This window comes from Triturus cristatus, chromosome 6, assembly GCF_964204655.1.
Source record: "Triturus cristatus chromosome 6, aTriCri1.1, whole genome shotgun sequence".
NCBI classification, from domain to species: Eukaryota; Metazoa; Chordata; class Amphibia; order Caudata; family Salamandridae; genus Triturus; species Triturus cristatus.
Window position 1 is genome coordinate 1,644,597,095 of NC_140589.1, and position 16,708 is coordinate 1,644,613,802.

Consider the following 16,708-nt stretch of genomic DNA (forward strand, 5'->3'; position numbering starts at 1 on the left):
ACTCCACAATGCAAATGTAAAATCACCAGAGCAATACCAAACAGCTTTCTGAGACCAGCAACATGTGTAACCTGGGTGACTGAGTACACTCCAGCAAGGGCAACCAGCCTTAGTGATGCTGAATGTATTTGCATTACTGACTGCAACCTCAAACCCCACTCGGTTGTGAATACTGGCATGATTCCACAGGATAAGCAGCTGGCTGTGTGCTAAGAGTCTGCTTCTGCACAAAAAAATAGCTCTCCCTTAACATCTAATGCAAATGTAAATTCACCAGAGCAATACGCAATAAATCTCTGCCTGTAATTCCTCTTTGCACACAGAGTCATGTTTTCATATTAGTCTGAAAACGTAATTTCTTTACCAATTTGAAACCACACTTACTACTCTTTTTTTTGGCAAGTGATATATACTTTTACAGTCTGACACATTTTAAATCCACTTTTCAGAGTCTTCAAAAAGCACATGTCCAAACTGCTTTTTCAGACCAGCAACATGTGTAACCTGGGTGACTGACTACACTCCAGCAAGGGCAACCAGCCTTAGTGATGCTGAATGTATTTGCATTACTAAGTGCAACCTCAAACCCCACTCGGTTGTGAATACTGTGCATGATTCCACAGGATAAGCAGCTGGGTGTGTGCTAAGAGTCTGCTTCTGCATAAATAAAATGCTCCCCCTTTACATCTAATGCAAATGTAAAATCACCAGAGCAATACGCAATAAATCTCTGCCTATAATTCCTATTTGCACACAGAGTCATGTTTTCATATTAGTCTGAAAACGTAATTTCTTTGCCAATTTGAAACCACACTTACTACTCTTTTTTTAGGCAAGTGATAAATACTTTTACAGTCTGACACATTTTAAATCCACTTTTCAGATTCTTAAAAAAGCACATGTCCAAACAACATTTTCAGACCAGCAACATGTGTAACCTGGGTGACTGAGTACACTCCAGCAAGAGCAACCAGCCTTAGTGATGCTGAATGTATTTGCATTACTGACTGCAACCTCAAACCCCACTCGGTTGTGAATACTGTGCATGATTCCACAGCATAAGCAGCTGGCTGTGTGCTAAGAGTCTGCTTCTGCATAAAAAAATAGCTCCCCCTTTCCTACTAATGCAAATGTAAAATCACCAGAGCAATACGCAATAAATCTCTGCCTGTAATTCCTATTTGCACACAGAGTCATGTTTTCATATTAGTCAAAAAACGAAATTTCTTTGCCAATTTCAAAGCACACTTACTACTCTTTTTTTTGGCAAGTGATAAGTACTTTTACAGTCTGACACATTATGAATCCACTTTTCAGATTCTTAAAAAACAACATGTCCAAACAACATTTTCAGACCAGCAACATGTGTAACCTGGGTGACTGACTACACTCCAGCAAGGGCAACCAGCCTTAGTGATGCTGAATGTATTTGCATTACTGACTGAAACCTCAAACCCCACTCGGTTGTGAATACTATGCATGATTCCACAGGATATGCAGCTGGCTGTGTGCTAAGAGTCTGCTTCTGCAGAAAAAAATACCTCCCCCTTTCCATCTAATGCAAATGTAAAATCACCAGAGCAATACCAAACAGCTTTCTGAGACCAACAACATGTGTAGCCTGGGTGACTGACTACACTCCAGCAAGGGCAACCAGCCTTACTGATGCTGAATGTATTTGCATTACTGAGTGCAACCTCAAACCCTTAAAGTATTCCTTATTTATACCAGTACACCTTAATTTATCGTGAAAACATAGTCCATATTATTTTACATGTTCCTCACATTTAAATTTCTCCCAAAACAGAAAATGATAAACACAACTTCAACAAAACGAATTCCATTTCTATTATTAATTTCTTAATTTACCATATACATCCCCTCTCAAACTCTAAACTCACCTTTAAAATTAGTTAGTTGTGAAAGAAATGTGGCACTCAAACAGCAGATTATCAGAGCCAGGATCTCTGTTCTGTACACCTCTCTCCTCTCAGCAGAACCAGATAATGGCAAACTTTCCCTCTCTTTTTCCACACATATACATGTAAGTTTCAAATCTCAGTGCTTCCCCCTTTTTTCAAATGTAATCACACATTTCCCTTTTCCAAAAGTACCCTTCCCCCAACTTGACTTCTGCCTAGTACCCTTCCCCCAACTTGACTTCTGCCTGCTACCATAGCAACAGCTCTTGAAACACTGCTGTGCAGAGTTAGGTCAGAAGTTCACCAAACAATGTTTCATTTCCAAAGAGCAGGAGTGCTTGACTTTTCAAACCTAACAGCAAATCCATAGTACTGTTCTTTGGTAACACATTTTTCTGTACCAATACAAAACATGCTTCTATAAATTTACACATACAGCCTAGTTTTTATTCTACAATGGTATGAAACAGCCAATCAGTTAAAAAAAAAAATATATATATGTATGCCTCCATTTCCAAACTGTCTTTCATTTCTTTTTACCATTCTACTGAATTACACCTCCTGAGTGCATCCAGTTCTCCTTTGAAGATGTTCGCAGTGTGGATTGTAGGGCACAGCTATGTCTTCTGGAGTGAAAAGTATGCAGAGAAAACAGGTATGGTGAGAGACCTTGCTTTGCCAAATGTAGACATTAAATGGATTGGTCAGAGAGGGTTAAAGTGGCACCAATTGATGCCATTGGTGAAATCCTTCATGCAAATCCAACACCCTGACCTCATATTAGTGCACTGTGGTGGCAATGACCTAGGCACTTTGACTGGGGTAGGTCTGGAAATGCTTATGAAGGAGACCTTTGCACAACTGTTTTCACTTTTCCCTAAAACTGCCTTTGCGTTTTCTAACATATGCCAAAGGCAAAAATGGAACTGGTCCAATCATTTCTGTCCACAGATTGACAAAGCAAGAAAGCACGTCAACAAATCTGTTTCTGCTTTCCTCCGAGACTATGGTATGGGTTCCATTTACCACAACAACTTGCGTTACGACATGCAAGACATTTATAGAGGAGATGGTGTGCACTTCAATGATGAAGGGAACAGAGACTTCCTCTTGAACCTTAGACTCTGCATCGGTACTTACTTGTAGGTACCAATAAAAAATCACTTCATAAACACAACGGCTCTTTTTAGAGCCCCCTAATATCTAAACACTTAAATCTGCATTTCATTTCTTTTTTTTTTTTTTTTTACCGTACGCGTACGTTGAGCTTACCGTACGCGTACCCCGCGATTTTTTTTTAAAATTAATAAATGTTTTTTTTTTACTTTTCTGTCCTTCTTTGACCCCCTTTTAAATGTTATGGGGTCTGTAACTCTATTCCTTGCCCCCTTTTCAAGTTATCACCCTTTTTTTCCTGAGTGAAACACACAAAATGGCGGCCGCCGCTTCCTGGTTTCGACCGATTCGAATGTTTACTAAGATCTAAGAGCCAATCAGAATTGCGCTCGCGCACGTCACCGTACGCGTACGGTAAGCGCACCGTAAGCGCACCGTAAGCTGGCTCAGATATATATATTGTTTTAAAGGCTATTTTCTCAGAATCTACTGAACAGATTTACACCAAACCTACAAAAGGCACTTCCTTGACCTGAGGACTACCTCTCTGCCAAATTTCTTTAAATTCTGTTCAGCCGTTCGGGCTGTAGCTCTGTCTAAAGGTCCTATGGAAAAATGCATGGGAAAAACGCGTTTTGGGACCCTCCTTTTATCTCAGCCCCCGCTTGACGAATCCCCCCGAGACTTTCAGGGTAGGAGCGGAGCTCAATGCCCCACCTATTTTGAAAATTTCGCGAGGATTCGTCGACCGGCGCCAAAGTTATTCAAAATAGAATGTTGCGGATTTCCTATGGTAAGAGGGTCCTAACTATAACTATCTACTGGCGACCGCCAGTAGATAATATATATATATATATATATATATATATACAAATAAAGCCAATTGGGTTCTCCTGGGATCAGTCCCACAGTCAGGTGATGCGTCCACCGGCGAAACCCAAAGCCGGATATGAATATCCAAAAGTTCACCAAAGTAATTTGACGCACTCTCAGAGGTCAAGTTGCTACACCATAAATTTAATCTTGTCAACCGCTACGCGTTTCAACACCACAACTTGATCTCTGAGAGTGCGTCAAATTACTTTGGTGAAATTTTGGATATATATATATAATCCAGTTAAAACATACCATTTTAAAGAACAAAACCACTGAAATTCACCAGTCATAGTTAACTCACTAACAGACAGTAACTTGAACCCCACTATGCATAGTGTTGTCATCAGTGATGTAATTTCGGATGTCAACAGTGATGTTATCAATGATGTCATAGAACATGCCATGAGTGATGTAACATGTGTAACAATCAGCAGTGCATGGTGATGGCGAGAGTTATCATTTTTTTAAAGGAGAATGTCTGTAAATAATTTTTTAATAAAGCATTTATAATGAAAGCAACATTAAAAAGTGCCAGAGTCTTTCTTTTACACATTTCAAGCCACATAATGCAACCATGAAACCAACTGCAAGGGGTCATTGTATTCTCAAGCTGAAGTGCAAAAGCTCCAGCTCTAGGAATGATTAAGAAATGTTAACCAATTGTCCGAGGATCATGTTCTACATACCCCAAGAATCACTGGGTTATTTCTGACAGTGCTGCTGTATTCACTGAATCTCACCACAACACTTAAAACATGCTAGTGGTGATCCTGCTCAGATTGGGAGACCACCATGCATTCAAATATCTTTAAGTTAGCTAATGAAGGGCATTGGGGGCACTCCTTCTCAGAGCACTGAAAAATAAGCAAGCTGCTTCGGCTGTGGGTGTTCCAGTTATGGTCTTCTCATCCTTAAGGATCTCACAATTCTTAGTCAATATTTTCTTCACCTTATCCAAATAACTATTAAAAGTGGTAATAATTCTTATTTTATCTGTGTCCTTTCCTTTCTCTAGATTGAGAGATGCTTCCAATTTCACAGATTTTCTTTCTTCTTGGTACAGCAGACCATCTCTTGTGACTGCTTTGGCTCTTTTGGCTGCTGTATGTATGACCTTGTAAGTATAACCTCTCTCCTTGAAACCAGCAATGTAAATTATTGGGCAACTAAAAAATTCTTATCAGAGTGGCAGTTTTGTTTGAGTCTCACCAGTTCCCTATATATGGAACGTTCCATTTCACTTTTGTAGACAGATACTTCTTGCATGGAACATCAGATTTCCTGGAGTGTTCTTTCTGAATAGGGAGGTTATTAGACATTTCTCCCTCACTTCCAATCTTATATTTCAAAGATCTTTGTATTTACTGAATGTCATAGTAAATGTCAAATAAAAGTTGTCAGTCAAACATAGTACCATGTTATATAAGACAATATCATCAATATAGCATGAAAAGAAAATCTGTGGATTTCCTGGGTGGGAATTGGACAGCAACAAAAAACAAAAAAAAGGAAAAAGTGAATAATAATGAGCAACCCAAGCCTTTCATTTATTGTTCTCTACTCCAACTAGGGAGCACCCCATAATTCCCAACATCATTTTGAAAGAATATAGAAAGAATATATTTCCTTGCTAGTGATGCCACTATTGGAGGCAGGGGCACCACCAAACTGTTTTAATGTTCTGATGGGGCCTGCACAGAGTGTAGAAGCTCCCCTAGAAACATTAAAAAAACGGTAATTCTCCTGGGTCATTAAATCCATGATCCCATGAGAACATGTTGCATTTTTTAAAGGACTACTAGCTGGAGTTCTATGCTCTTCCACTGGAGTGCAGAGCCACCTTATGGTGGGTTTTTTGGCTGCATTTTGTAGCTTGAAAAAACCCAAATTCAAAGGCACATTGATTTTTTTAAAATATAACTTTATTAAATTTTTAATAACAATTACTTTTATTAACTATTGCACTGTGTGAATTAATTGAAATTACATTTCATTTTACTTATTGGTCCATTTTTGATGAAAACAATGAATGTGATTTATATATGTTGATATCCTGACCCCTTCATAAAGCCAATAGTCCCACTTTTTATATTTTGATGTTCTGAGTTTTTTAAAAAAATCAGTAGCTCTGCTTTACTTAAAATGACTTCCAGGCCCTATGCCACCCCTGGCTGTGCATGTGAGGATTAGACACAGGACCTAGCCCCACAGCCAATTCCATGTCAGGCCCTGCTTCATGCCAGGCATGGGGCCGCCTGTGTTGAAGGTGTTGGACGCAGGGCCTAGATGCAAATCAGGCCCTGCTGGCTATCCCTCAACCTGCAATACAAATAGATGATGTAGATAATGTTGAACACTGTCAAACATGCACCCCCAGTCACAGATCTGGGTTTTATCCATCGTTATTTTGCTCACCACGCCATTCCAGTTTGGACCCACCCATATGCAAATCAGCCTTGACCCTGCTCCTCATGGGAATAGTCCAGCCTGAACTGCAAGGCCAGGCCCTCCCTGGACCTGAAAGCATGCATCCAGGGACTGCTTGACTGTTCTGTACTTCACTTCAGGAAAATGCTTCAACAGAGGAAGAACATTTTTCCAGAGGAGGAGACCACCATGATCTTGGAGTTCATTGTGAGGCACTACAAACGGCTCCATGGTTTATCCCCTTACAGCACCAATGGCACACAGAAGACATCCCTATGGCAGCATTTAGCCACTGCAGTCACAGCACTGGGGGAGGATGTCCACACTGTCACTGGCATCAAAAAGAAGTGGCAAGAAGAGAAGAGGCGGGCGAAGAAGAAGTATACCAGAATTGAGCTGGACAGAATTTCCCCTGGTGTACGATCCTGACCCCACCTCTATCTCACTCCACTAGAGGATAATATCCTCAACACGATACACCCCCACATGCTCCATGGGCTGCCTGTGAGTGGTGTCCGCAATGTGGTACCAGGTAAATGTGATGACCAGAACATTTATATGAAATATCAGTCTGAGTTGCAGTACAATTGTGACTAAGGAAGTTGTCCCAAGTATATATAAAGCATAGGGCCTGTTACGATGGCGGTGAACCCGCCACAGGCAGGCTGCCGGTGGTGAGTTCACCGCCATCATAAGGCCTTTTTCTGCCTGCCAGATTAGAATGGCGGGCAGTGTGCCTGGCTGACGGAAAGCCCATCCGCCACTGGTCCGACAGAGGCAATCGTTACGATTGCCTGTCGGACCCGTCCGCATTCACATAATGGTGGTGGTTAATGTGCAGGCACTGCCCACCAGATTTGGATTCTGGATCCCCACCAGCCTTTCCATGGTGGTTACACTGCCGTGGAAAAGCTGACGGGGTTTGACTTTGTGGGCCTGTCGCAGGCCCCCCATGTGTAGGAGCACTTTTGTTTTGAACTTGAGGGGCACCATACCCCCTACATTTCCCTGCACCATGTGGCAGGCACTGCATGGTGCCTGCCACGTAGTGCAGGGAAATGTAAAACCTGCCTTTTTTTCCATTGCTGCGGGTGCTGCAGCCAGCAGCACTCGCCGCAATGGAAAAAATGACATTCTGCAGCCGCTGTGGTGGTGGCTGCATTGTAATTTGGTATGTGGGACCTCCGCCTTATAGGCGGGTGGTCCCCGTCACCGGGACGATGACGGATGGACTTCATCGTAATGACCCCCATAGTGAGCCAGTGCCTCATGTGTCTCCCTCTGTACATTGCAACACCAGTCCAAGAATCCTTGGAGATGGGAATGGCAAATCCCAATCCCACTATCAAAAACATGGGCCCAGCACTGCTGGCTTATATACCTAACACTGCTATATAGCAATAGGCAAAGTTCCCCTTCCACTTATCCAGCGCAGCAGGTGAAGGTAAGAGGGGGTGGTGGGAGTGCAGGGAAAATCGGACAGACAATGCAGTAGGGAAAATAAAATAAAAAGAATAATCCAAACCACTTACCTTGCTCTCGCCACATCACCGAGCACAAGGTGAGAGATTATTGTTTTTCTCTTTCTCATCTGAAATTGATTTTCAACCCATTCCATCATCTGGATAATTTCCCCCGCCCCCATGAACCACCTATCTCCCCACTGTTCCTACCTGCACCGGCCACGGCTTACACTGAGCATTACTGTTAGCATGTAGATGCATTGAGGAAAAATCTGACAAATTGTACATGTACATTTTTGCTTTGCTGACTTTTTTATTGACACATTCAGCTAGAGTTCAGTCATTTACTGTAGCAGAGGTCCCTGCATCTGCTGGGCGTAAACAATATCATCCACAGTAAGCCATACCGCCCTCACCACCTGGTAGGTAAATCTGGCCAGAAGAGGCTCCAAAAGCCTACATTGTCAGCAGACAACAGATGGACATATTGGGCCCAATTCACAAAGGTAAACTGAGACGAAAGCCTAACTTTACGACTTTCTTTATTCAGAAAGCACATTTAGAAGAAGTAAATGCCCTATGTGAATATTGAAAGATTTAAAGTTAGATATTCATCTCAGTTTACCTTTGTGAATCATCTGTATTCCAACGACAGTGCTAGAACTGTGAACTGAACTCTGAAATCGAGTGCATCACATGTGGCGACTGGAATTTTGACAGGCAGACACATATTTCTTTGTAGGGCAAATTATGTTTTACAGGATTTCAGGCCCCACAGTGACATCTGCTACAAGGTTGGCTGTGACATCTGGTCAGTAACCACACACTGGGCAGATTTGGGACCCTGATAAGTAAACCCAAGATTCATGTACCTGAATGCTCATGCTCATAAAATGTGGATTTCATATCCGCATCACTGTTGTCCCTAATCACAATATGCCAACATATGGCATTTTAACGCATTCCATATCACACCATGGGGGCTATTGAAAGGATGATGCCAAATGTATGGCAAGTGAGTGCAGTACGTTCATAATAGACTACATTATGTGATATGAAGGGAAGTAGCCACAACTGGATTATAAGTAAATGATCTGAAAACTCTCATTGAAAATCCCAGGGATCACAATGTATGGAAATTGGTGTGGATGAGGGTTGCACTGATGCCAGATAGTTTGTGTTGTTTTGTGAGGGGTGTATTGGCTGCGAAGGTGAATGTAGAGGAAGAGAAACATATCTATCAGGAGGCTGAACTGCAGACAAATCCAGTGTAGGCGGAAAACTTCCAAGATTTTACACTTCACCACAATATTTATCTCTGCTTGCCTCCTCTACCACTGCATTCCCATATATATAAGTGACAGGGTAATACATGAGGTTAGGATGTGTGCTGGACAAAACATCATCCATTAACAGCTAAATTTTTACCATGATGTTGCACATGTATAATGGGAACAGATGACACACAAAGATTGAACATAACAAAGGTGTGATCTCCAGGCCTGAGCGTAGTGGGCGTAGTGGGGCTACGTGGAGCAGCGCGTAGTGTGGCAAAATCTACGCACACTCGCGCGCTCCGCGTAGCCCCACTACGCGCCGCCAGCCTCCCGCCCACCCTAATTTAAAAATAATTTAAAGAAGGTTAAAAGTACATATAAACCTCCTTACCTTCAGCACGGTGTCCCGGGGCTCCCTCTTCTTTCTGACGGTAACTTCTTCACGCAAATAAGCATGCGCGGAAGCCCACGCATGCGCATTTCTCTTGAGAAATGCGCATGCGCGGGCGTCCGCGCATGCGCATTTGCATGAAGAAGTTACTGTCTGCAAGAAGAGGGAGCCCCGGGATGCCGCGCTGAAGGTAAGGAGGTTTATTTACCTTTACCCTTCTTTAAATTATTTTTAAATTAGGGCGGGCGGGAGGCAGGTGGCGGGCAGCTCTGCTTCGCTACGGTGTGTACGTAGTGCTGCCTGCTACGCATACTTCGAAAACGGCGAAGCAGGCAGCGCTACGTGCACTCCGTGGGCGAAGTGGAGCACGAAGCCCAGGGTTAGTGATCTCCCAGTCCTAAATGGGCATTGTGACTTAATGCGGAGGGAAGCACAAATGTGCCACAATATGTACCTGACTATTGGACATATCACATATTAACTCTCCAATGTAATGATATGATCAGATGTGCAAATTTAAAACTGATCTGCATGAAGAAGTGCACAGAAAACATCATACTCATGAGGCATGATTGGCCTAACAATGGAGGTTTAACCAAAGCTAGTCAGAGGCCTTCTCCATAATTATCCCCTTCCTTCAAATATCAGTTACCTTTTCATAAATGTTTGTCTGTTAACGTGATATCTCATTGATGTCAGAGCTATGTGGAGGTAACAGCCGGCAACTGCTGCTAGTGACCAGGAGCCCACATGTAAAGTTGAGGAGGTACACATGTGGCCCACTGGACAGAAATAGCAGATCAATCGTCGATGACAATGACATATACATGTTAACTCATTGCTATCATGCTGTGTAAGTAAATATGTCCATATATGTCTCATTACAGCTACTGGCAGGAATCCATCAGTGCTACAGACATCATCCTGGGGTATGCAAGACATCCTGGCTTTAGCAGTGAAACCCACTCTGTCCATCAGGTAAGTGTGTCATAAAATCTTTCCTATTATGGAGTCCAAAATCCTTCCAAATATCCAAATCCCCTTCTGCATAACATCTGGCTGTAGTTGGTGTGTAAAAAGTCATACTATTTCAGTTATGTTGTGCCACGTGTCCCTGTTAGCATATTAGTCATGGAAATCATTAAGTATAGTGTCACTTCCCTTTCAAGCTGCTGGATCCTGAGACTGCTTCTTCAGCTACACCTATGAGGAGCCAGGTTCCCCAGTCAACACAGGGGGGATTGCAAACCAACACAGAGCTGTGGCTGTAGTTAGCTTGTGCATTGTACATCTTGATTCCGCACCTTAGCGCTATGGTGTGAGCTGTCAAGTGTAGGTGTACCCAAACCAGGTCGTATGTGCATCATCAGTTGATGCAAAGTATAGTAGAATCAGCCCTTGTGTTGCACCACATGATATACTGGGTCAATTACTTATCCTGTTGCCACCCCTGTCTTCCACGTGATGAGGACAATGAGGAGAATGAACCTTCCACTAGTGGTGGGCGACAGGCAATCGAAGGGGAGAATCCACTACTCTTGCAAGGTGTAATTTCAGCCGCAAGTACAGCACAGGAGGAGGAGGAGGAAGTACCAGAGGAGGCTGCTGAAGTGGAAGATGATGGAGACTATCTGGCCCTTCTCATAGAGGATGACTAGTCAAATGCCCTGACCAGGTCATTTGTCACACTCGCCAAGATGTGCAAGGCCACCCCCCTCCACCCAGCAAAGTCCCCTTAACATCAAAAACTCACAATTGCCGGTCCTCAGCATAGCACTAACAAGCCACATCTCTCACACACCCCAACACAGAGCTCACTCCCTCACTGCTCTCACATCCAGCCCAGACCTGGTGGTTCTCCTACACACTCCTCCCTATACAGTACCTCCCTGGCATTTTCTCCTCCATCTGAGGTAGTTACCACCCCTGGTGTGGTGCTGGTATCCCCTGGGCACCAATCTCCTATCTACAGACTCCCACCTGCCACCCTCCCTCCTGCTGCTGGACATGGAGGTCTTAGCCATGGTCACCCAAAGCAGAGGTGGCTACCAGATGGCCATGGTGGTCACTGGGAGGAGGACTTCTTCCAACAGCAGGCTAATGTGAGGCAGGACATTTGTGCCATAGGGTCTACCCTGTCAGACATGTCCGAGACACTGCAGGACATGGGGCAAGTCACTCAGTGGTGGACAGACTGACCCCGGCAAGACATGTCCAAGAAGAGCAATGACATTGTAACCATCCATAGGTAGGAGAGTGCATTAAACCATGCCTTGGCCAATGAAGATTACGGAGGGCATGCTGAAACGTATCCAAAGTCTCACTTCAAGGTAAGCGCAGGGAGGGGAGCCAACACATCTACCTGCAGCACACCACACCCACATGCCGGTACCACAAACTGCACTGGCTCACAGCAAGAGTGCACATCCACCTCTCTCCCCTGTCCATGCACTCCTCCCACCTGCACATTCACCACCACCCCCTGTCCAGGCACTTCCCCCACCAGCATATACACCACCACCCCCTGCCCAAGAACTCCCCACCTGCACATCCACCACCACCCTCTGTCCAGGCACTCCTCTAACCTGCACAAACACCACCCCTGTTCAGGCACTTCCACCAACTGTACAGACACCAACAGCCCTTGTCCAGGAACTTCCGCCTGTACAGGTAGATGCACCACACCAACTTGCACCTTGGCCACAACACCAATGCACTTATTCACAGTGATCCTCACCAACAACTTTGCAAAGTCGCAACACCATCCCTCCTGAGCACAGGAAGAAATATCATCATGGACATGTGTAAATAAAAGATGAATGTCCTCACAACTCAAGACTAAGTTGTGTATTATGTGCTGATTCCCAACAATTTACCCTTGTGGTGGCCTAGAGATGTGAAGATGAATGTGTGTGAGTGGCACATGTAAAAGTGTAACAGCTATCATGTGCAGAGAGAATAACTACTCCCAAGGTATATGTCCATACTTTGAACATGACATTTAGAATGAAGTTAACGAGATAAAGAAAGTTTGATCCAAAAAATAAGTTTATGTAAAGTAAACCTTTTGAGAAAAATTATTCAGTCCGTTTGGAAGGGAGAAAGGAAAGCAGATAATGTTCTTTAAACAGAAAGGACTAGGAGACTTGGAGGGGGAGGGCAACACAAACTAAGCACGTCAGTAAGTGTCAGGGGAACCAGTCCATATACAAGGTTCAAAGGAAAATAGTGTCCGGGAAAATAATGTCCAAAACAAAGTCCAAGTCAACAGTCCTTCTGGTCATCCTCTATCTCCACAATGTTCAGATCCTCTGAATCCGAAGCAGTCTCCTGGCTGGCCGTTACAGGACCAGGCACCACACGGGGTTGGGATACACGAGGAGTGTAGGGGGAGTTGTGTGGGGCAATGTACAGGGGGAAACATTGAGGGTGGTTTGGGAAGAACATTGTGCTAGGACAGACAACATGGCTGCACCCAAGGAAGTGACACTGGCAGTGAGGGTGGCCATAGATCTTACAAGTTCCTCTTGCATCATACCCACTTCAGTGTAGATCTGCACCATGATTTGAGAGGATATGTATGGCTGACCCTCACATGCCCCCTCACTTCCTGGGGTGCAGCCACAGGAGTTTCAACACAGGGAGGGTTTTGGGTGGGACAGGACATGAGGGTTGTGGTGTCTCGGGTTGGAGCCTTTGATGGGGTCTTCCTTGCAGCCACTTGGAGGGGGACTAGTGGCAGGGGATGCAGCTGGAGACCCCAATGAAATTGGGGCCTCTAGAGTCAGGGAGGGGTTTATGGCAGGCCCAGGGTGTGTTGTGGCCCGTCCCGGGGACACTTCACCAAAATAAAGTTGTGAATATCCAGGGGGAGAGTCAATTTCTTCCGCCCAGCCAGAGGTGTCCAGTTCTTCACCACCCCCTACAATCTCCTCAAACTCCACCCGGTCCATAGCACTTGAGGTGGGGGTCTAGCTCAGTCCAGGTGGGCACAATTCCCCTGCCTTCTGAAGTAGAAGGCCCCCCCCTCCACCTTCACCTCCTCCCTTTCCTATTCCATTGTGGAGAGAGTTTGTAGCCACCGGTGCCACAACAAAGTCCTGCTCTGACCCGGGTCCTGGTCCTGGTCCTCTTGGCCAGCTGAGCCCACTGAAATGGAAGACAAATCATAATGCAGTGGTTGTACACATCAGAACGGCACACATAACTACATGAAGCAAGGGAAACTTTGTTCTCCTCTGGTCACATTATACAAACATAAGTGATTGTGGGCCTAAAGTACGTGTATGTTCACTTTGATGTCCTGATTTAACTTTCACATAGCCATCTTACTTGAAATTTGATAGCTTACACTTCTGTACTGACCAATCCTCAAGTTCTGCATTCTTGTAATCTATGTTTCCTGTCATTGCTACATAGACATCTTCCAATTCCAGTCTACAAAAGGAGATCTGAGACAGTACAGACGGCATTGGAATGGTCCTGTGATATGGAGTCTCTGCACTGCTACACTTTCTAAGAAATGTCATATGCTGTGTAGAATTGTCAAATGCAGATATGGGTGTACATATTCCAAATAGGTGCTGGGACATTAGCTTTGCTACGTGGGGAGTCTGGCAATTTTTTGATATTCCCTCACAACAGCAGACAGCATAGTGTCACATTTTGCCTTCGAATACTGCTCATGTAGTGCTGTACCCTGGTGAACAAATGTGGCTTGTTGTTATAGCTACCTTGACTGGGCAGATGACATACAAGCCACTGTTGGGAAGACAGTTGTATGTGTACCCACTTAGAGAAGTTGGTATCACTTAAGAGTGAGACAAGGATCTCAAAGTCAGTCTTAACTCCATGGCACATGATGATCTATCTTAATCAGAAGCCAATATCACCAAAGGCAATGCAAGTCACAGCATCCAACAGCCATTGGCCTTTCACCCACACACTAGACAGTGTCTGTACCATTCCTCACCCAATGCACAAATCCGTTATAATGCCCTTGGTTAACTGCTAATGGTGCTGGCAGTGCAATGTTATATCCAAATGCATGTGTGTGGCTGTATTCCCCGGTGGCACACAAAAACTACCACACCCAGAATGCACTCTGCTCAGTGCATTCTTTGTGCTACAGTGAACCTTTGGCCTTATAATGACTGCTTCATGTGCACAGAATAGATACATTGTGGTATGGGACACATGATGGTGCAGCTCCGTCATCCCTGACATCATACTTTCGGACACATATTTCAGTTAATGCATTTACCAGCTCTCTGCTGCTCATGCTCCTCCAGCTGAGCATGGAGGGTCGGCCATGCTGCCCTTAGGACCCTCATGTAGAGTGGCAATAGGTGGGCCGGTGCACATGGTGCTGGGAGGACTGGCCCAAGATTTCCTAGGCCTTGTTCCTGGCCCAGCGTTTTAGGTTCTCCCAGCACTTACAGCATGTCGTACCCCACGGGGAATAGACGCCCATTGCACTGCAGCGCTCCCCAATGGTGGACCACTGGCAAACTCTGCAATGCTCAACTGGTCCTCAGGCCCCCCCATACAGCTCACGAAATTTTCCAAGCACCCCCTCTGCTAGGATATCCAATTCCCTTCCAGTGAAAGGGGTTGCTTTCTCCTCATATCCCTCAGCCAAGTTGGAGGTAATTAGGTTGTACTGAGCAGCAGTATGGCAGAGGGTCTGATCTGTGATAGAGAACGACTCAAAATGAGCAGAAAATGGCTGCCGGCTACTTCCTGTGATGTATTTCCTGCCTATCAATTCCTGTATGCCATTTCCTGTATAAAAGAATGGGTTCTGGTCCGTTTCCAGAAATTCCAACCTGAGTGCATACTCTCCAATCGCAGAGCGTATGCGCCCTATGCGGAGCCGAGGCACCGCTCATGGCGTTTACGCTCCACATACGGAATACTTTCAGTAATCAAAAAAGGCTGGCTCTTTTGATGTCGGGTGGAGACAGCCTTTCTGTGCCAGCCTTTCTAACACGGCCACAGGGAGCAGGGATGAACTGCATCTTGCATTTTTAAAATGGGAGTATGCATTCCGGTTGGAATGCATGCTTTCATTGTAAAGTATCAGAGTGCGACCATACAGTGTTCGGTTGCATCCTAATTAGTCGGCCGGGACTGCTGACCGGGTGTCGGTTAGTCCCTTGACCGAAACGGTGTCGGGTGGAGGAAACTCCCCCCTACATCGTAATGAGGCCCTTAGTTGTAATTAATGTGAAAAAACCCAACCCCCCACCCCATTGCCACAATACTTAAACTACACCATACACAGCCATACAAGGCTGTTTCGACCATTTTAACAAAAGCATTTGGAGACATCACCAACATTCTGCACTGAGGCCATCGCAGTGGGAGTGTGACTGGTTGACAATTAGTCGGCAGTTCTACCCGCCAGATTAGGAAGCGACCACCGTGTAGGCGGCCAGATATTTCCCATTTTCTATTGCGGCTTGTACTGCGGCCCAGAAAAGGGCTGCATCATGAGCCACAATGGAAAAAGGGATGTTTTTAAACATCCATGCACCGTGTGCCAGGCACCATGTGATGTATGGCACACAGTGCATGGATGTTTGGGGGACAGGCCTCATGCTGGAGGCCGAGGGGTGGATGGGGGCCATGCCAGGGGACCCAAAGTCCCTTTCCAGCTGCATTTATTATGGCAGTGGAAAGGGATATCCTAATCCCTATGGCGGCCGCCCAATTTTAGGGCTTAGGATCCGACAGCCATCCCGATGGGATCTTTGATCCTGTCAGAGACGGCGGTCCTACCCCCACCTCTGTGGTCTGACCGGCTGTATTGTAATGCAGCGGTCAGACCCATGCCCAAGATGATGGGCAGCCTGTCGTTGGCGGTCCTCCTGCCACAGTAATGAAGGTCTAAATGTAGAATAAGAAACAAACAGCTAATTTGCTTGTGAAATAAAAAAATGGATTGCACTAGCCTATGTCCCTATAACAGAGGTAGCTAACCACTACAACCTCCTTATAGAAAGTCCATTCTACCTACAAAATGAACACATTCTAAGTCCCCTAATGGACCACTTTGAAGACACTTGGGTTAGCAGACTGCATCACTTAGGACACAGACACCAACCCAAATTCCAAATACACAGTAGAAGGATGGCACAATGCCTTCCAGGCCACACTAGAAAGACCCCAAACAATACTTTACAGACTCATAGAAACCCTGCCAAAAACAACGCTATTAACAACTAAGGATGC

The 16,708-nt window shown here is 44.9% G+C and overlaps 1 long non-coding RNA gene across 1 annotated transcript in view; it reads left to right on the forward strand.

The window, feature by feature from the left end:
* The window catches only part of LOC146821755 (uncharacterized), a 304,786-nt gene that overhangs the window by 234,246 nt on the left and 53,832 nt on the right, over positions 1-16,708 (forward strand). The window contains exons 3-4 of the long non-coding RNA XR_014962767.1: positions 4,930-5,031; positions 10,360-10,450. This is a non-coding gene — a long non-coding RNA (uncharacterized LOC146821755). The remainder of the gene's footprint in view (positions 1-4,929; positions 5,032-10,359; positions 10,451-16,708) is intronic.